General features: G+C 44.5%; 1 long non-coding RNA gene across 2 annotated transcripts; it reads left to right on the forward strand.

Annotated features, from left to right (window-relative positions):
• The first annotated feature begins 1090 nt into the window (after positions 1 to 1090).
• Positions 1091 to 16353, forward strand: LOC118943632. 2 transcript variants are annotated; one of them, XR_005038966.1, is made up of 5 exons: positions 1091 to 1403; positions 1543 to 1662; positions 8386 to 8547; positions 10135 to 10275; positions 15970 to 16353. It is a non-coding gene; the product is annotated as an uncharacterized LOC118943632 (long non-coding RNA). The 2 variants fall into 2 exon arrangements; XR_005038967.1 differs by lacking the exon at positions 8386 to 8547 and having other exon boundaries at positions 1102 to 1403.
• Positions 16354 to 21363: the final 5010 nt, after the last annotated feature.

Here is a 21363-nt window from a genome sequence, read left to right on the forward strand (position 1 = left end):
GAATTCAAACAAACAACTTGTTGACTGTGATTTTGTTTTGGAGTTTGTTGAGCAACCATCCATCTGTGTGGAACCTCAAGATGAGCAACGAATCGTCAGAGAGTGATGTGGATGTTACTATTTAGAGGCTGAAATTAAAAAGAGGAAACGGGTTAGTTTGCCTGCTTAGCTTTATTATTTAGCTAGCTGGATCACTCGTTACCAAGGGAACAAGCACAGCTAGCTATCTAGTTATATAAACATACTACTAGGTGACTGAACATGCCATAGCTAACTATTAAGCTAACTATTGGCATATGATCGATAGGTCTCTACAGAGCAGAAAGCAGCTGGGCTGAGTGGAAGACACTAACATGTTGAGCAGCAGAGAGTGGTGAAGTCCCCCAGGTCTAGACGAACCACCACCAGGAAGATGAGAGGTTACAACGGAGCTGTTCCAGGCTGTCACCAACCCAGAGGGAGAGAGGTGAGGCAGCAGCTGTCATCCCCTGTCCCTCTTCCTCCTACCTCTCAGTGATGGGACAGTACTACCAGAAGATGCTGCACATTTACGAACAACTACAGGCATAGCGTTTGATCTAGCAACAGTGGTCGGCCCAACTCCAGGACAGAAAACAGACAGCTAGAGCATGAGGAGGTACACACGCACACATGAAGTGCAGTGTGTGAGTATAGTCAGAACCACACAGTGGTGTTCAGACTTTTTCAGCAGGGATCCCAGACTTTCTGGGGACCCCATTTTTTTCCCCAAAATGTTTTTGCAACCCCATCCCAAATCTAATTTCACAACATTAAAATCTGTATATTTAGATTTTTACATAATCAAATAACCTTCGATTCATTGCATTTTCATCTCTTATCAAAATTAAATGAAAACAAATTATTGAAATTATCTTTCTCAAAAACGTTTGTAAATTGGCCCATAGGCCTTAAAATTTGTAAATTTAGATTTTTACATCAACAAATAACCTTTGATTATTTACATTTTCATCTCTTAACAAATGAAAAGAAAAAAAATATATTTCTCAAAAACGTTTGTAAATTGTCCCATAGGCCTAAGTCTGTACTCTAACATTTTTGTCCCCCACACAAAAAAAGGATAGTTAAAAAATTGGCCTCCCCACTGCAGGGTCACGACCCCGACTTTGGATACCACTGCCCCAACCATACATAATAATGATGATGATGATGACAATGAGTGTTTCTGGTTGTCTCATTCTGCATGGCACTGCAAGCCCTGCCCCTCTCAGGCTGCAGGCATTGCTATTGGACTGAGTTCTAGATGGACAGGCATTTCCTCCAGTAGCAAGAGACCGCTGGACAGCCCAGGGTCAGCAGCACACGTCTCCAGCTGTCTCTCTCGACAGGTGCTCTAAGGTGGGAGGACTGGACTAGGCCAGGGGGTTGGTAGTTGTTTTTGTTATTTAGCCATGTGTTTATGCTGTTATGATGTCCCAGGCTTTGTGTTGATCCTCTGTTTTGAGGTTTATGTTGTTTTGTTGTGTGTATTGTTTTGTTGATATTGTGTTGTCCTGTCTCTAGGTGTTGCCTCTGTTGGTAGAGCAGCTGCAGCAGGTCTCTGCATCATCAGACCCCTCTGTCACCCTGTCCCTGATCAAGTTTATATAATGGAGCCTGAGAGAGATAGACAACAGCACACAGGTAATACACAACACCACACAATACAACGCCACAAACAACATAAGACCATATTCTCCTCCCAGCTGTGAGAAAGCCTTTGATTTAACGTCCAGTTGAGTTTCAACATTATTTTATGAAATCCTTTGTGTTGGACTGTGTCCTGTGCTGGCCTGGCCAGTATGTGGTTTATTAGTGTGGGGTACATTAGAACAGGCTGTGTGTGTGGCTGGGGAACAGACATCTCACTGACAGAGGCTCAGACCCTGCTGGATAGAATGGGCCCCAGCATCTCTGTCTGGTTCTCAATGAAAACATGCCCAGCCCAGTGAGTCAACAACCAGCATAGATGCCATCCCGGATCCAACGCAACGCAGAACTGAAACGTGTGTGTCTGTGCGTGTGTCTGTGTGTGTTTGTCAGGCAGTGTCAGGGCAGCTATTTGACATGCTTGATGTTTAAACTGGAATCACATGGTGTAGTATTACTGCAACATGTTGAGTTTGAACCAGAAACAGGCCAGAAACATAATCTCCGTGGATTTAATTACAACGCTGGTCTCCCACTGACTGTGTGTGTGGGTGCATTTGTATTTGTGACTTTGTGCGCTTCTGTGTATGCAGCCCGTGGCTCTGTCATCCACTCTGCTCCGTCTGGTGAAGAGGTATCCAGGGCTCCGACCCAGCAGCAGGACCCCAGCAGCCCCCCTTTCCATTAATCAAACAACCAACCAATCAATTTGTATCATGCTTTTCAAAAATACATTGGTAAGCAAGTTTATAGCAGCAACCCAGACCTAAACCCCACAGGGCAAGCTCTCTGCCAGGTTGGCTCAGTTCTATATCTGAATGGACATTAAATTGGTTTGTTCATATTGGAAGAATATTTCTTCAAAATGATGTTATCATGTCAGACAACGGTATCTGGCCCAAAAAGCTTTTAAACATTTCTGAACTAATAAAACAACTGTCTGCATCAGAGCCATATAATATCTCTCTCCACATTTGGTTTCTGGTGTTCCCTGGTGTAACCCTCCAGCCCAGTCCCCCACCCCCCTGGCCAAGCCAGTCACAGACTGCACAGTCCTGTGCGTCTGGAGAGCATCAGTGACACAGGCCTCATAAATATGTCTTCTCCGAAACCATGGCCCAGTTTCCCAAAAGCATCTTAAGGCTAAGTTCATCCTTTGTTTCTGAAGTTGCAATTGAAAGCGCTTGTTATTTACCAACTGGCTCAGACCACTCCGAGATCAGCTAAGTGCATCGTTAGATCTATTTCCCCTATTGGGTCACTTTATACATACACTGAACCAAAATATAAATGCAAAATGCAACAATTTCAAAGATTTTACTGCTTTACAATTCATTAAGGAAATCATTCAATTGAAATAAATTAATTAGCTCTTAAACTATGGCTTTCACATGCCTGGGAATATAGATATGCATCTGTTGGTCACAGATACCTTGGATCAGAAAACCAGTCAGTATCTGGTGTGACCACCATTTGCCTCATGTAGCATGACACATCTCCTTCACATAGACTTGTCTGGTGAGTATGCAGACATTTTCCAGCTTCCAGGAAGTGTGTACAGATCCTTGCGACATGGGGCCGTGCATTATTATGTTGGAACATGAGGGGATTGCGGCGGATTGATGGCACGACAATGGGCCTCAGGATCTCATCACGGTAAAATGCAATTGTCTTTGTTGTCTGTGGCTTATGCCTGCCCATACCATAACCCCACCTCCACCATGGGGCACTCTGTTCACAACGTTAACATCAGTTAACCACTCGCCATACACGCTCCCATCTGCCCTGTACAGTTGAAACAAGGATTCATCCGCGAAGGGCACATTTCTCCAGTGTGCAAGTGGCCATGGAAGGTGAGCATTTTCCCACTGAAATCGATTATGACACCAAAACTACAGTCAGGTCAAGACCATGGTGAGGATGACGAACATGCAGATGAGTTTCCCTGGGACGGTTTCTGCAGCAATTCTTTGGTTGTTCAAACCCACAGTTTCATCAGCTGTCCGGGTGGTTGGTCTCAGACAATCCCGCATGTGATGAAGCCAGAGGTGGAGGTCCTGGGCTGGCATGGTTACTCGTGGTCAGCGGTTGTGAGGCCGGTTGGACGTACTGACAAATTCTCTAAAACGATTTTGGAGGCAGCTGATGGTAGAGAAATTAACATTACATTGTCTAGGCCTCCCGGGTGGCGCAGTGGTTAAGGGGAGAGAGAGAGGAGGGAGGGGGAGAGAGACGGAGGGAGGGGGAGAGAGAGGGAGGGAGGGGGAGAGAGAGGGAGGGAGGGGGAGAGAGAGAGGGAGGGAGGGGGGGAGAGAGAGAGAGGGGGAGAGAGAGAGGGAGGGAGGGGGGGAGAGAGAGAGAGAGGGAGGGAGGGGGAGAGAGAGGGAGGGAGGGGGAGAGAGAGGGAGGGAGGGGGAGAGAGAGAGGGAGGGAGGGGGAGAGAGAGGGAGGGGGGGAGAGAGAGGGAGGGAGAGGGAGGGGGAGAGAGAGGGAGGGAGGGGGAGAGAGAGAGAGGGAGGGAGGGGGAGAGAGAGGGAGGGAGGGGGAGAGAGAGAGAGGGAGGGAGGGGGAGAGAGGGAGGGAGGGGGAGAGAGAGAGAGAGAGAGACGTGAAGGGCAGAGATGTATGAGTCTAGACTTGCGCTTTTGTCAGGGCCACATTCAGTGTCACCTCCAGTAGGCTTTAAACAGAGCTGTTAACTGATCTCAAATGTGTGCTGGATTCGGGCTAAACTTTGAACATTGAGATGTTAAAGACATGATAGATCAGACGCATAGTATATAAAGGAGTGAGATCTGTATAAAGACAGAGTGGCTGTGGAATGTGCTGGGTGGACGGGAGAGAGTCACGGGAGTGCGATAGGTGATATGAGAGGACATCTGTGGATTAGGCGAAGGAGGGGTTGAGGTCAGGAGGTTAAGTCAGATCCCCTGAAGGGAGAAATAATGGTTATATTATCCTGTTACCCTCTTCCTGTCGAACCATAAAATGTAAGGATTGGAGAGAAGGTGGGGTGTCTAAAGTGGAGTATATACAGTTGAAGTCGGAAGTTTACATACACTTAGGTTGGAGTCATAAAACTTGTTTTTCAACCACTCAATTTTTTGGTAACAAACTATAGTTTCGGCAAGTTGGTTAGGACATCTACTTTGTACATGACACAAGTAATTTTTCCAACAATTGTTTACAGACAGATTATTTCACTTATAATTCACTGTATCACAATTCCAGTGGGTCATACGTTTACATACACTAAGTTGACTGTGCCTTTAAACAGCTTGGGAAATTCCAGAAAAGTATGTCATGGCGTTAGAAGCTTCTGATAGGCTAATTGACATAATTTAAGTCAATTGGAGGTGTACCTGTGGATGTATGTCAAGGCCTACCTTCAAACTCAGTGCCTCTTTGCTTGATGTCATGGGAAAATCAAAAGAAATCAGCCAAGACCTCAGAAAAAAAATTGTGGACCTCCACAAGTCTGGTTCATCCTTGGGAGCAATTTCCAAACGCCTGAAGGTACCACGTTCCTCTGTACAAACAATAGTACGCAAGTATAAACACCATGGAACCACCAGCCGTCATACCGCTCAGGAAGGAGAGACGTTCTGTCTCCTAGAGATGAACATACTTTGGTGTGAAAAGTGCAAATCAATCCCAGAACAACAGCAAAGGTCCTTGTGAAGATGCTGGAGGAAACAGGTACAAAACTATCTATATCCACAGTAAAACGAGTCCTATATCGACATAACCTGAAAGGCCGGAAGGAAGATGCCGCTCAGCAAGGAAGAAGCCACTGCTCCAAAACTGCCATTAAAAAAGCCAGACTACGGTTTGCAACTGCACATGGGGACAAAGGTCGTGCTTTTTGGAGAAATGTCCTCTGGTCTGATGAAACAAAAATAGAACTGTTTGGCCATAATGACCATTGTTATGTTTGGAGGATAAAAGGGAGGCTTGCAAGCCGAAGAACACCATCCCAACTGTGAAGCGCGGGGGTGGCAGCATCATGTTGTTGTGGTGCTTTGCTGCAGGAGGGACTGGTGCACTTCACAAAATAGATGACATCATGAGGCAGGAAAATTATGTGGATATATTGACGCAACATCTTAAGACATCAGTCAGGAAGTTAAAGCTTGGTCTCAAATGGGTCTTCCAAATGGACAGTGACCTCAAGCAAAGTTGTGGCAAAATGGCTTAAGGACAACAACGTCAAGGTACTGGAGTGGCCATCAAAGCGCTGACCTCAATCCTATAGAAAATTTGTGGGCAGAACTAAAAAAGTGTGTGTGAGCAAGGAGGCCTACAAACCTGACTCAGTTACACCAGCTCTGTCAGGAGAAATGGACCAAAATTCACCCAACTTATTGTAGGAAACTTGTGGAAAGCAACCTGAAATGTTTGACCCTAGTTAAACAATTTAAAGGCAATGCTACCAAATACTAATACTGAGTAAACTTCTGACCTACTGGGAATGTGATGAAAGAAAAAAATGAAATAAATCATTCTCTCTACTATCATTCTGACATTTCACATTCTTAATATAAAGTGGTGATCCTAACTGACCTAAAACAGGGAATTTCTACTTGGATTAAATGTCAGGGATTACATTTCAGGAATTGTGAAAAACTGAGTTTAAATGTATTTGGCTAAGGTGTACAGTCGTGGCCAAAATATTTGAGAATGACACAAAGATTCCTTTTCTGTTTGCTGAGTCTGCTGACTCAGTTTGTATGATGGTAATTTGCATATACTCCAGAATGTTATGAAGAGTGATCAGATGAATTGCAATTACTTTTAAAGTCCCTCTTTGCCATGCAAGTGAACTGAATCCCCCCAAAAACATTTCAACTGCATTTCAGCCATGCCACAAAAGGACCAGCTGACATCATGTCAGTGATTCTCTCGTTAACACAGGTGTGAGTGTTGACGAGGACAAGGTTGGAGATCACTCTGTCATGCTGATTGAGTTTGAATAACAGACTGGTAGCTTCAAAAGGAGGGTGGTGCTTGGAATCATTGTTCTTCCTCTGTCAGCCATGGTTACCTGCAAGGAAACACGTGCCGTCATCATTGCTTTGCACAAAAAAGGCTTCACAGGCAAGGATATTGCTGCCAGTAAGATTGCACCTAAATCAACCATTTATCGGATCATCAAGAACTTCAAGGAGAGCGGATCAGTTGTTTTGAAGAAGGCTTCAGGGCGCCCAAGAAAGTCCAGCAAGCACCAGGACCGTCTCCTAAAGTTGATTCAGCTGCGGGATCGGGGCACCATCAATACACAGCTTGCTCAGGAATGGCAACATGCAGGTGTGAGGGCAACAGGCAGCTGTGAGTGCATCTGCACGCACAGTGAGGCGAAGACTTTTGGAGGATGGACTGGTGTCAAGAAGGGCAGCAAAGAAGCCACTTTTCTCCAGGAAAAACATCAGGGACAGACTGATATTCTGCAAAAGGTACAGGGATTGGACTGCTGAGGACTGGGGTAAAGTAATTTTCTCTGATGAATCCACTTTCCAATTGTTTTGGGGCATCCGGAAAAAAGCTTGAACGGAGAAGTCAAGGTGAGCTCTACCATCAGTCCTGTGTCATGCCAACAGTAACAATTTTGCCTAAGAACACAGCCTTGAATAAAGAATGGTACCAACACATCCTCCGAGAGCAACTTCTTCCAACCACCCAGGAACAGTTTGGTGACGAACAATGCCTTTTCAAGCATGATGGAGCACTTTGCTATAAGGAAAAAGTGATAAGTGGCTCGGGGAACAAAACATCGATATTTTGGGTCCATGGCCAGGATACTCCCCAGACCTTCATCCCATTGAGAATTTGTGATCAATCCTCAAGAGGCAGGTGGACAAACAAAACCCCATAAATTCTGACAAACTCCAAGCATTGATTATGCAATAATGGGCTGCCATCAGTCAGGTGGCCCAGAAGTTAATTGACAGCATGCCAGGGCAGATTGCAGAGTTCTTGAAAAAGAAGGGTCAACACTGCAAATATTGACTCTTTGCATCAACTACATGTAATTGTCAATAAAAGCCTTTGACACTTATGAAATGCTTGTAATTATACTTCAGTATTCCATAGTAACATCTGACAAAAATATCTAAAGAGACTGAAGCAGGGAACTTTGTGAAAATTAATATCTGTGTCATTCTCAAAACTGTATGTAAACTTCCAACTTCAACTGTACACTTGTGGTGGTGAGAATTTTTTTTTTTGTCTGAATAGATCTGTGTTGACCCTTCAGAATTGAACTTGGTTAAGCTTCTCTAGAGTCCGTGAGTTATTTACTAACATGTTTAATGCCTATTTCAGACAGAAGATGTGGTATGTTACCTGTAAAAAATATAAGGCAATGTTTTTATTGCCCCCTTTTAAACAGCCAATATTACCACTTTATTGGATGCATACCCTTTTACATAGACATAAGTGGGTTAACCCATGGGGGTTGTTTGCAATTCAAATTAGGGACATGTCAAACAATGGAAGTGTTAATGAATTGACCTGAAAAAAAGCAGAGAACCATTCACACAGAGCCCATACCTATATTTTGGTTACATGCTCTGTAAAAATGCAGGTTTGTGTATAAAAGGGGTTAGGGTTAAGTGAGCAGAAATGGGGGTGGGAGCCTGGTTGGGTTTCAGTGGTAGTGCCCAGGGTGTCTGTGTGGTGTCTGTAGGATCTAAGGGCTATTTCTCTCCTCTCCTCCAGCTGACATGCTACTCCCTCCACAGTGACCGTGTGTGTGTGTGATTGTCAGGGGGCTGTTTCTGCAGTATGGGGGAGTGTCTGTCCTCTTAGCCCTGCTCTGAGGGGGAAAGAAGGGGCTGCAGACCCCCATAGACATCCTACTGCAGCTCAGTGCAGAGTCACGTAAGTATACAGTACACTACTACTCTCACCATGAATCAGTCAGTACAGGCCCACGGATTCCCACCACTAAGTACTGTCCCTCCATAACAGTACAGTTAGAGTATGCTCTTATTATGTGTTTTACGTTTGACTAATTCATGACTGCTGATTGTGGCAAGGAACCTTGTCATTGGTGGATACTGAACAGAGCTGCTGGTGGCGCCGTGCGTGCGTGCGTGCGAGAGACACTGAGCAGAGCTAAGCTCTTGGTTCCCTTAAGTGTAGTGTGGCAGGCAGAGATCACAGCACCCCACCATGATACATGATACAGCCAGAGGGAGGGAGAGGGCCAGAGCTGGTGATTAGCGTGGTTTACAGGGGAGTAATGAAGTGAGTGTGAGTGAGGCCATGAGGGAAAGTTGGGGTTCACACTTGAAGGTCACCATAAAAGCTCCCCTGACACACACACACACACACCTCGTCCTGTACTACTGTAGGTCTGTTCAATGCCCCCAAGGCAGCCGCCCCAACCCCCTGTACAGTACTGTATGGCTCGGCTCCTTCATTCAGTTCACACCTGAAGGTCAACTCAACTTCCCCTCTGTGGCTGCCCTGTTATACTGTAAGCCTGCCCTGTATCACCGACACACAAACAGGGATGTAGCTACAGTAACAGGGATGTAGCTACAGTAATGGGCATGTATCTACAGTAACGGGGATGTAGCTACAGTAACGGGGATGTAGCTACAGTAACGGGGATGAAGCTACAGTAACAGGGATGTATCTACAGTAACAGGGATGTATCTACAGTAACAGGGATGTAGCTACAGTAACAGGGATGTAGCTACAGTAACAGAGATGTAGCTACAGTAACAGGGATGTAGCTACAGTAACACCGTGAGACTTTTCCACACACACATTACTCTGTTAGTCCCGTATTCCCCATTGAACTTCTCACAAGGATAATAAAGGTTGTTTGAATTGTATCCCCCAGCTCATTTATGTACAGAATGTGTTCTCAGTCAACTGAACTAGGAAAATAAAGGACAATAAGAAATGTGTGGATTGTGAAAAATAAATGTTTTTTGGCAATTGTATCTCTGATACTGGTTATGAGAGTTACTGTGTTATGTCAGGTCAATGACTTTGGCACGTATTCTACACTTAATGTTGTGATTGTACTCTGTCCAGACTCTTACCATACTGACCTGACTGGCTCCATAAGCTCTGTGTTTACTAAATGGAGAGAAATATGCAGCTCACATCTGCTGAGATCTATGCCTCCCTTCTCCTCTCTGTTTCATCTCTCTCTGTTTATGTATCCAGAGACAAGAGTTAACACTGACAAAATGGACTCTTCTTGAAGTGAAATTATGTAGAATTATTATTGTTGGCTGAGTAGAGTCGAACAGCATCTGTACGACTGCATGACTGATTCCTGATCCAGTTTACTGACAGCAGAGACTGGTTATAGTGTGAGGGCTGACTGGTCAGATTGTGGGCGGACTGTGTACAGGAGTAGACGGTTGGACTGTGTAGGGTAATTCAGTGGAACTGTCTGTCTGTCCATCTGTCTGTATGCTTATCTTAGTGGTTCCCTCTCTGCAGGGTATCTGTCTGAGCTCCGGCCTGCGCGCACCACTGAGGACTTTTTCCATACAGCAGCTGTTCTTGTGAATAGCCCCCCAGACTAGAACTTCCTCTTCTGGAGAAAGTCTCCATCATCCTCCAGAAACTCCCTAAGATCAGGTGAGACAAACTGATCATGTTCTTCAGTCTGGACTCAGAATCATCAGGTGTGTTACTGCAGGGTTGGAACAAAAGCCTGAACCCCCAGTTGTAGACCCCAGGTAATTTTGTTAGTAGATGATGTCAGCTTGTCAGTCTAAGTTAAATACTCAGTCATCTAGTTGAGAGTTTTATTTTTATTTCACCTTTATTTAACCAGGTAGGCCAGTTGAGAACAAGTTCTCATTTACAACTGCGACCTGGCCAAGATAAAGCAAAGCAGTGCGACAAAAACAGCAACACAGAGTTACACACAAACAAACGTACAGTCAATACCACAATAGGAAAATCTATGTACAGTGTGTGCAAATGTAGAAGACTAGGGAGGTAAGGCAATAAATAGGCCATAGAGGCAAAATAATAGTCAGAATAATAGTAGAGAAAATGTTTTATTTCTTTCATCATATTCCCAGTGGGTCAGAAGTTTACATACACACAATTAGTATTTGGTAGCATTGCCTTTAAATTGCTTAACTTGGGTCAAACGTGTTGGGGTGGCCTTCCACAAGCTTCCCACAATAAGTTGAGTGAATTTTGTCCCATTCCTCCTGACAGAGCTGGTGTAACTGAGTCAGGTTTGTAGGCCTCCTTTCTCGAGACATGCTTTTTCTGTTCTGACCACAAATCTTCTATAGAATTGAGGTCAGGGCTTTGTGATGGCCACTCCAATACCTTGACTTTGTTGTCCTTAAGCCATTTTGCCACAACTTTGGAAGTATGCTTGGGGTCATTGTCCATTTGGAAGACCCATTTGCGACCAAGCTTTAACTTCAGCTTGAGTTGTTGCTTCAATATAACTTCAGCTTGAGATGTTGCTTCAATATATCCACGTAATTTTCCTGCCTCATGAAGCCATCTATTTTGTGAAGTGCACCAGTCCCCCCTGCAGCAAAGCTGAAGCATGATGAAACATGATGCTGCCACCCCTGTGCTTCACGGTTGGGATGGTGTTCTTCGGCTTGCAAGCCTCCTCCTTTTTCCTCCAAACATAAAGATGGTCATTATGGCCAAGCAGTTATATTTTTGTTTCATCAGACCAGAGGACATTTCTCCAAAAAGTATGATCTTTGTCTCCGTGTGCAGTTGCAAACCGTAGTGTGGCTTTTTTATGGCAGTTTTGGAACAGTGATTTCTTCCCTGCTGAGTGGCCTTTCAGGTTATGTCGATATAGGACTAGTTTTTACTGTGGATATAGATACTTTTGTGCCTGTTTCTTCCAGCATCTTCACAAGGTCCTTTGCTGTTGTTCTGGGATTGATTTGCACTTTTCGCACCAAAGTACGTTAATCTCTAAGAGACAGAACGTCTCTCCTCCCTGAGCGGTTTGACGGCTGCGTGGTCCCATGGTGTAAATACTTGCGTACTATTGTTTGTACAGATGAACGTGGTACCTTCAGGCATTTGGAAATTGCTCCCAAGGATGAACCAGACTTGTGTAGGTTTACAATTTTTTTTCTGAGGGCTTGGCTGATTTCTTTAGATTTCCCTATGATGTCAAGCAAAGAGACACTGAGTTTGAAGGTAGTCCTTGAAATACCTCCACAGGTACACCTCCAATTGACTCAAATGATGTCAATTAGCCTATCAGAAGCTTCTAAAGCCATAACATAATTTTCTGGAATTTTCCAAGCTGTTTAAAAGCACAGTCATCTTAGTGTATGTAAACTTCTGACCCACTGGAATTGTGGTACAGTGAATTATAAGTTAAATAATCTGTCTGTAAACAATTGTTGGAAAAATTACTTGTGTCGTTGATGAAGTTGATGTCCTAACCAACTTGCCAAAACTATAGTTTGTTAACAAGACATTTGTGGAGTGGTTGAAAAACAAGTTTTAATGACTCCAACCTAAGTGCATTTAAACTTCCGACTTCAACTGTATCTGCTGGAGCGCGTGCTACGGGTGGGTGTTGCTATGGTGAACAGTAAGCTGAGATAACATAGCATAGACTTATAGATGACCTAGAGCCAGTGGGTTCTACGACGAATATGTTGTGAGGGCCAGCCAACGAGAGCATACAGGTCGCTGTGGTGGGTAATATATGGGGCTTTGGTGACAAAACGGATGGCACTGTGATAGACTACATCCAGTTTGCTGAGTAGAGTGTTGGAGGCATTTTGTAAATGACATCGCCAAAGTCAAGGATCGGTAGGATAGTCAGTTTTATGAGGGTATGTTTGGCAGCATGAGTGAAGGAGGCTTTGTTGCAAAATGGGAAGCCGATTCTAGATCTAATTTTAGATTGGAGATGCTTAATGTGAGTCTGGAAGGAGAGTTTACAGTCTAGCCAGACACCTAGGTATTTGTAGTTGTCCACATATTCTAAGTCAGAACCGTCCAGAGTAGTGATGCTAGTCTGGCGGGAGGGTGCGGGCAGCAATCGGTTGACGAGCATGCACTTAGTTTTACTAGCATTTAAAAGAAGTTGGAGGCCACGGAAGAACTGTTATATGGCTTTGGAGGTTTGCTAGCACAGTGACCAAAGAAGGGCCAGATGTATACAGAATGGTGTCGTCTGCGTAGAAATGGATCAGAGAAAGCAGCAATTGCGACATCATTGATATATACAGAGAAAAGTGGCACTCTGTGGCACCCCCATAGAGACTGACAGAGGTCCGGACAACAGGCCCTCCGATTTGACACACTGAACTCTATCTGAGAAGTAGTTGGTGAACCAGACGAGGCAGTCATTTGAGAAGCCAAGGCTATTGAATCTGCCAATAAGAATACTGTGATTGACAGAGTCGAAAGCCTTGGCCAGGTCGATGAAGATGGCTGCACAGTACTGTCTTTTATTGATGGCGGTTATGATATCGTTTAGGACCTAGAACGTGGCCGAGGTGCACCCATGAACAGCTCGGAAACCAGTTTGTCTAGTGGAGAAGGCACGGTGGGATTCGAAATGGTCGTGATCTGTTTGTTAACTTGGCTTTCGAAGACTTTAGAAAGGCAGGGCAGGATGGATATAGGTCTATAACAGTTTGGGGCTAGAGTGTCTCCCCCTTTGAAGAGGGGGATGACCAGGGCAGCTTTCCAATCTTTGGGGATCTCAGACAATACGAAAGAGAGGTTGAATAGGCCAGTAATAGTGGTTGCAACCATTTCGGCTAATAATTTTAGAAAGAGAGGGTCCAGATTGTCTAGCCCAGCTGATTTGTATAGGGAGGGGGGGGGGGGGGGGCTTGGGAAAGTTGCTGCAGGGGGTGCTGAGATGTTGGCCGGGGTAGCCAGGTCGAAAGCATGGCCAGCCTTAAAAAATAGAAATTATAAATTATCGTAGATTTATCGGTGGTGACAATGTTTCCTATCCTCAGTGCAGTTTGCAGCTGGGAGGAGGTGCTCTTATTCTCCATGGACTTCAGTGTCCCAAACGTTTTGGAATTAGGGCTACAGGCTGCAAAGCGCCAGCTGTGCCATCAGAGACTCTGGGTTCGCGCCCAGGCTCTGTCGTAACCGGCATCGACCGGGAAGTCCGTGGGGCGATACACATATGCCCTAGCGTCGTCCGGTTAGGGAGGGCTTGGCCGTTAGGGATGTCCTTGTCTCGTCGCGCACCAGCGACTCCTGTGGCGGGCCGGGCGCAGTGCGCGCTAACCAAGGTTGCCAGGTGCACGTTGTTTCCTCCGACACATTGGTGCGGCTGGCTTCCGAGTTGGATGCGCGCTGTGTTAAGAAGCAGTGCGGCTTGGTTGGGTTGTGTATCGGAGGACGCATGACTTTCAACCTTCGGGATGAGGTAAATATCCTTCCAGTTGGACCAGTTTGATTAGAAAGGCCTGCTCACTGAAGTGTTTTAGGGAGCATTTGACAGTGATGAGTGGTGGTCGTTTGACCGCGGACCCATTACGCACGCAGGAAATGCTGCAATGATTGCTGAGATCCTGGTTGAAGAGAGCACAGGTGTATTTAGAGGGCAAGTTGGTCAGGATGATATCTAAGAGGGTTACATGGTTACAGATTTAGTTTGTGTGAGATTGAGGGCAGCTAGCTTAGTTTGAAGGACGGGGTGTCAGATAGATGAAGATAGATGGGGGGCAATCAATTCACATATGGTGTCCAGGGCACAGGGGCTGAAGGGGGTCTATAACAAGCATACTGAGATACTGAGATACTTGTTTCTGGAAAGGTGGATTTTTAAAAGTAGAAGTTCAAATTGTTTGGGCACAGACCTGGATAGTATGACAGAACTAGATTGCAACTCCGCCCCCTTTGGCAGTTCTATCTTGTCAGAAAATGTTATAGTTAGGGATGGACATTTCTGGATTTTTGGTGGCCCTCCTAAACCAGGATTCAGACATGGCTATGTCATCCGGGTTGGCGGAGTGTGCTAAAGCAGTGAATAAAACAAACTTAGGGAGGAGGCTTCTAATGTTAACATGCATGAAACCAAGGCTTTTACGGTTACAGAAATCAACAAATGAGAGCGCCTGGGGAATGGGAGGGGAACTAGGGGCTGCAGGGCCTGGATTAACCTCTACATCACCAGAGGAATAGAGGAGAAGTAAGATAAGTGTACGGCTAAAGGCTATACGAACTGGTCGTCGAGTACGTTCGGAACAGAGAGTAAAAGGAGCAGATTTATGGCCGTGGAAGAATAGATTCATGGTAGGATGTGGTAGGATGTGAGTACAGTGGAGGTAAACCTAGGCATTGAGTGATGATGAGAGAGGTTTTGTCTCTAGAGGCACCATTTAAGCCAGGTGAGGTCCCTCACCAGGTGAGGGGGGTGGAACAAAAGGGCTAGCTAAGGCATATTGAGCAGGGCTGGAGGCTCTACAGTGAAATAAGACAATAATCACTAACCAAAATTGCAATAGACAGGGCATATTGACATTAGGGAGAGGCATGTCTAGCCGAGTGATTATAGGGTCCAGTGAGTAGCTAGACGAGCTGGAGACACTGCGATTCAGACAGCTAGTGGGCCGGGGCTAGCAGATGGGCCTCCATCTGTAACTCCGGACAGTTACGTCGGCAGACCAGTCGTAATGGATCAGCGGGGCTCCGTGTCGGCACCGTGTCGGTCCAGGCCAATTATCAAAATAGGTATTGTAGCCCAAGAATTGACTGATGGACCTCTTTGGCTAGCCGGGAGATGGGCCTAGCTAGAGGCTAGCTCCAGGCTAACTGCTGCTTTCTTCGGGACAGAGACATTTAACTAGAAGTAGTCACTCGGATAGCAGCTAGCTAGCTGCGGTGATCCGGTGTAAAGATTCAGAGCTTGTGGTTGGAATCTGGAGATGTGGTAGAGAAAAAGCAGTCCGATGTGCTCTGGATTGATATTGCGCTGTGCAGACTGGCAGGAAATTGACCGGGCTGAGGCTGGCTGATGTCCGAGTTAATGGTGATGATCGCTAGCAGTGGCTAAATGACGAATAGCTTTAAAGGAGAGTATGTTCAGTCCGTAGATGGAAATTGAGATTAAATATATATGAAAAAGACAAACAGACGACAAGACAAGACAAACAGACGACCAACTGCTACGCCATCTTAGAATTACCACAGAACCTTCCAGCAGAACCTTCTATTCTATTTAACCCTGTATAGGACACATAATTACAAAATGCAGTGGATTTATAATATATGTGCTGGTAGGGTCACTGTCATTCATAGACCCAGTGTTACATACTGTATCCCTTTGTTTTCTGGTTTTCACAGGAAGAACAGATGGCTGTTTGAACTCTGCTCTCTCCATCTGCTGCTGCAGATACCTACCTACCTACCTACCTACCTACCTACCTACCTACTTACCTACACACACACACACACACACACACACACACACACACACACACACACACACACACACACACACACACACACACACACACACCTATTGAAGTGGTGGCTTTTTATTTTTTGTCCAATTTTGTCATTTGTTTTGATATGATCTTAACATTTATATTCTATCCAACCATACATCATTTTCAACCTATATGCCATCTGCTATGAAATGAGCATCATGTTGGGATTGGCTATAATGTGTGTCTAATGCATTCTGAGGTACAGATGATTTCACTAGGATGCAATAAACAAAGAGATGACGGAAACAGTGTTTGACTCCTCTGTCATATAATTATGAGATACATGTGTTTTATATGAGTCTCATGTGTTTTATATAAGCCTGTTTGTTTGTTATGGACTGAAGCTGAAAATTAGAACCTGAGTTTTCTAACCAGTCCAGAATGTTTCTGTGTGGTAATGGTGAAGAGAACATCACACAGACATGTCATATCTGATCTCTCCTCTTGAAAGAGCCCTGCAAGTCCATGTTGAATAAAATTCAACTTACTATGCTGCTCGTTGGGTGTTGGTTCCTGTTTAGGTCACTCCTTGTTTACAGGTTTGCCTATGACTATACAGACTTTTCTAAAATGTTGGTCTGACGGTTTGTTTCTTCATCACCTCACATCGAGAAAAAAAAAAGTCCTGCATAAGTGTGTGCCTGCATAAGAACAGCATGCGCAAGTGAGTGCTGCAGAACAGTCTTGTGGGGGTGCTGGTACCAGTTAGTTTAATAAGGCTCTGTAACGGTCCTAAACACTCCTTACTGCTTCAGGACCTGTCACTAACTGATTTATCAACTTTCATTACTCACTATGGGCCCACAGTGGTTCTGCTATGTGCCCTCCTCACACACACACACACACACACAGCCCCTGCGCAGCGTCAGGCCCAGAGCTGCGGTCCCTATAATTTATGTTAGTGTTTCCCAGTGGAGCAGATCTCAGTGGAAACTCAGTTAAAGATTCCCTGGCCTCCAATCTGCCCAGTCTACCTCATTAGAACGCTATTTACCTGTTTAACATTAGTGGCTACGCTTTGCCACAGATATAAAGTCATTCAATCATGTTGGACGTTACAGACCACCAAATGTATATTATTCCTCTGAGTTGGCTGAGTTATGAGATGGCAGTAGAGTGGTGTGTGATGCATTAAAAGCATTGTGCAGCAGTTTATGCCTCTAGTCCTGAGAGAGTGGAACCATGTGGTTGGCAGAGTGCTTGGTGAGAGAGAGAGCATGGCCACAGCAGCCTGTTAACCTGGGCATTCACTCCTTATTAATGAAGGGGACTGGGTCTGGTCCTGAGCTCTCTGTCTCTCCCTCTACTTCTCTACTTGCTTATAGTGCAGAACTAGAGAGACACGGGCTCTATTCAATCGATAGCGCTGAAGATCCAACTTTATAGCACGATTGACAATTAAAGGCAATGTTCCCGCGGTCGCGGAGACTGCATTACAGTTAACACTGCATATTTCGGCTCAATCGAAAATTAGCTTTCCGTTTTAACACAGATCTTCCGCGATACTGATTGAATCCAGTCCTAACATACAGTAGCTAGTTGATACAGCCCTAGTTTAACACGTTAGTCCTCAGATGCCCTGTCCTCTCCTGCCTTTGCGCTGTAGTGTCAGATAAAAGCTTGTTTAGATTAAGTATGTGTGCTAGAAAGCCCTCTACATTTGACATTTTAGTAATTTAGCAGACGCACTTATCCAGAGCGATTAGGGATCAGTGCCTTGCTCAAGGGCACATCAACATAATATTCACCAAGTCAGCTTGGGGATTCAAACCAGCGACCTTTCAGTTACTTACCCAACACTCTTAACCACTAGGCTACCTGCCGTGTAGTGAGCACATTCTTCCTCTTACACTGAACAAAAATATAAACGCAACATGTAAAGTGTTGGTCCCATGTTTCATGAGCTGAACTAAAAGATCCCAGAAATTGTCCAATCACCTAAAAATATTATTTCTCTCAAATCTTGTGCACAAATTTGTTTACATCCCTGTTGGTGTGGCATATCAAGAAGCTGATTAAACAGCATGATCATTACACAGTTGCACCTTGTGCTGGGGACAATAAAAGGCCACTCTAAAATTAACAGTTTTGTCACAACACAATGCCACAGACGTCTCAAGTTTTGAGAGAGAGTGCATTTGGCATGCTGACTGCAGGAATGTCCAAATTATCTGTTGCCAGATAATTTAATGTTCATTTCTCTACTATAAGCTGCCTCAAACATCGTTTTAGAGAATTTGTCAGTGTTCAACCGGCCTTACAACTGCGAACCACATGTAACCATGCCAGCAAAGGCCAACTGGGCAGCCAATGAAACTGTGGGTTTGCCACATGCCCAAACTGCCAGAAACAGAGATGAGATCCTGAGGTCCATTGTCATGCCATTCATCTGCCACAATCACCTTATATTTCAGCATAATAATACACAGCCCCATGTCGCAAGGATCTATACACTCCTGGAAGCTGAAAATGTCACAGATTTCCATGGCCTGCATACTCACCAGACAAGTCACCCATTGAGCATGTTTGGGATGCTCGGGATCGACGTGTACGACAGCGTGATCTAGTTCCCGCCAATATCCAGCAACATTGCACAGCCATTGAAGAGTAGTGAGAACATTCCATAGGCCACAATCAACAGCCTGATCAACTCTATGTGAAGAAGATGTGTCACGCTACATGAGGTTTTCTGATCCAAAGTACAGTGGCTTGCGAAAGTATTCACCCCCATTTTTCCTATTTTTTTGCCTTCTAACCTGGAATTCAAATGGATTTTTTGGGGATTTGTATCATTTGATTTACACAACATGCCTAACACTTTGAAGATGCAAAATATTTTTTATTGTGAAATAAACAAGAAATAAGATAAAAACTGAAAACTTACATAACTATTCACCCCCCCCCCCCCAAAGTCAATACTTTGTAGAGCCATCTTTAGCAGCAATTACAGCTGCAAGTCTCTTGGGGTATGTCTCTGTAAGCTTGGCACATCTAGCCATTCTGAAAGGCAAAACTGCTCCAGCTCCTTCAAATTGGATGGGTTCAATATTTAAGTCATACCACAGATTCTCAATTGAATTGATGTCTGGGTTTTGACTAGGCCATTCCAAGACATTTCAATGTTTCCCCTTAAACCACCCGAGTGTTGCTTTAGCAGTATGCTTGGGGTCATTGTCCTGCTGGAAGGTGAACCTCTGTCCCAGTCTCAAATCTCTGGAAGACTGAAACAGCTTTCCCTCAAGAATTTCCCTGTATTTAGCACCATCCATCATTCCTTCAATTCTGACCAGTTTCCCAGTCCCTGCCGATGAAAAACATCCCCACAGCATGATGCTGCCACCACCATGCTTCAGTGTGGGGATGTTGTTCTCGGGGTGATGAGAGGTGTTGGGTTCGCGCCAGACATAGCGTTTTCCTTGATGGCCAAAAAACGAATTTGTAGTCTCATCTGATCAGAGTACCTTCTTCCATATGTTTGGGGAGTCTCCCACATGCCTTTTGGCGAACACCAAACATGTTTTCTTATTTTTGTCTTTAAGTCTTTAAGCAAGGGCTCTTTCTGGCCACTCTTCCGTAAAGCCCAGCTCTGTGGCGTGTAAGGCTTAAAGTGGTCCTATGGACAGATACTCCAATCTCTGCTGTGGAGCTTTGCAGCTCCTTCAGGGTTATCTTTGGTCTCTTTGTTGCCTCTGATTAATGCCCTCCTTGCCTGGTCTGTGAGTTTTGGTGGGCGGCCCTCTCTTGACAAGTTTGTTGTGGTGCCATATTCTTTAAATGTTTTAATAATGGATTTAATGGTGCTCTGTGGGATGTTCAAAGTTTTGGATATTTTTTTACAACCCAACCCTGATATCTACTTCTCCACAACTTTGTCCGTGACCTGTTTGGAGAGCTCCTTGGTCTTCATGGTGCCGCTGGCTTGGTGGTGCCCCTTGCTTAGTGGTGTTGCAGAACAGGTGCAGGTGCATACACTGAGATCATGTGACAGATTATGTGACACTTAAATAAAGTCCACCTTTGTGCAATCTAACTACTTCTGTGACTTCTGAAGGTAATTGGTTGCACCAGGTATTATTTAGGGGCTTCATAGCGAAGGGGGTGAATACATGTGTACACACCACTTTTCTGTTTTTCTTTTTACATTGTTTTAAACAAGTAATTTTTTTAATTTCACTTGACCAATTTGGACTATTTTGTGTATGTCCATTACATGAAATCCAACTAAAAATCAATTTAAATTACAGGTTGTAATGCAACATAATAGGAACAAAGCCAAGGGGGATGAATACCTTTGCAAGACACTGTATCTGTGACCATATCTGTATTCCCAGTCATGTTTTTTTAAGGTGTCTGTGATGAACAGTCATGCGAAATCCATACATTAGGGTCTAATTTATTTATTTTAATTGACTGATTTCCTTATATGAACTGTAACTCAGTAATTCTTTTGAAATTGTTGCATGTTGTGTTTATATTTTTGTCCAGTATAGCTTTCTCTATGCTGCTGCAAACCTTGGCTGGCTGGAGAGAATAAAGTGTTTCCCATATTTGTCTGACAGTGATTAATGACATTCACAGTGTTGGATGTGTCCCTGCATGCTCTGGGATTAGACATAACTGGTCCTTCATTATATCATCAGTAGATACTACTGTACCAACACTAGGCTATAGGATGTCACTGTAGCAACAAAGATATAGGATGTATGAGAGATATGGAACAAGCTCAGGTTTTGGAGACCTGTTTAAGGAATAAGTATTTAACGAGGGAAAGTGTGTGTGTGTGTGTTAGCAGGTACAGTGGCTGTATGAAGCTTGACTATTTGTTGGCACTCCCTGCCCTCAGGAGTCCAACTCTCTGTCTCGTCTCGCTACACTCACGCCAAGCCAAGCACTAGTAACTGGCCAGCAGAGAGATGAACGTCATTATTTATCACAAACGATGGCTGTGTGATGTCTTGGCAGAGAGACTAACATGGCAGACTCTGGTTATTGTACAGATGATGCTCCAAGGTCTGACGTCATGATGTCATACTGATATAGAGTAACCAGATTTCCACCAGTGCCCAGTTGTAGTGTAAACCTCTCTAGTAATCTGAGATATATGGTAATCAGCTGTTCCAGCAGATTCCTCTTCTTTGAGAGAATAGTTTGATCAACCACAGAAAACATGACATCCTTTATGTAAACAACGAGGGATAAGGAGTGGTCTTATTATTGGAATAACATTACTGTTACCAAAACCATTATC

Source organism: Oncorhynchus mykiss, chromosome 22, assembly GCF_013265735.2.
Source record: "Oncorhynchus mykiss isolate Arlee chromosome 22, USDA_OmykA_1.1, whole genome shotgun sequence".
NCBI lineage: Eukaryota > Metazoa > Chordata > Actinopteri > Salmoniformes > Salmonidae > Oncorhynchus > Oncorhynchus mykiss.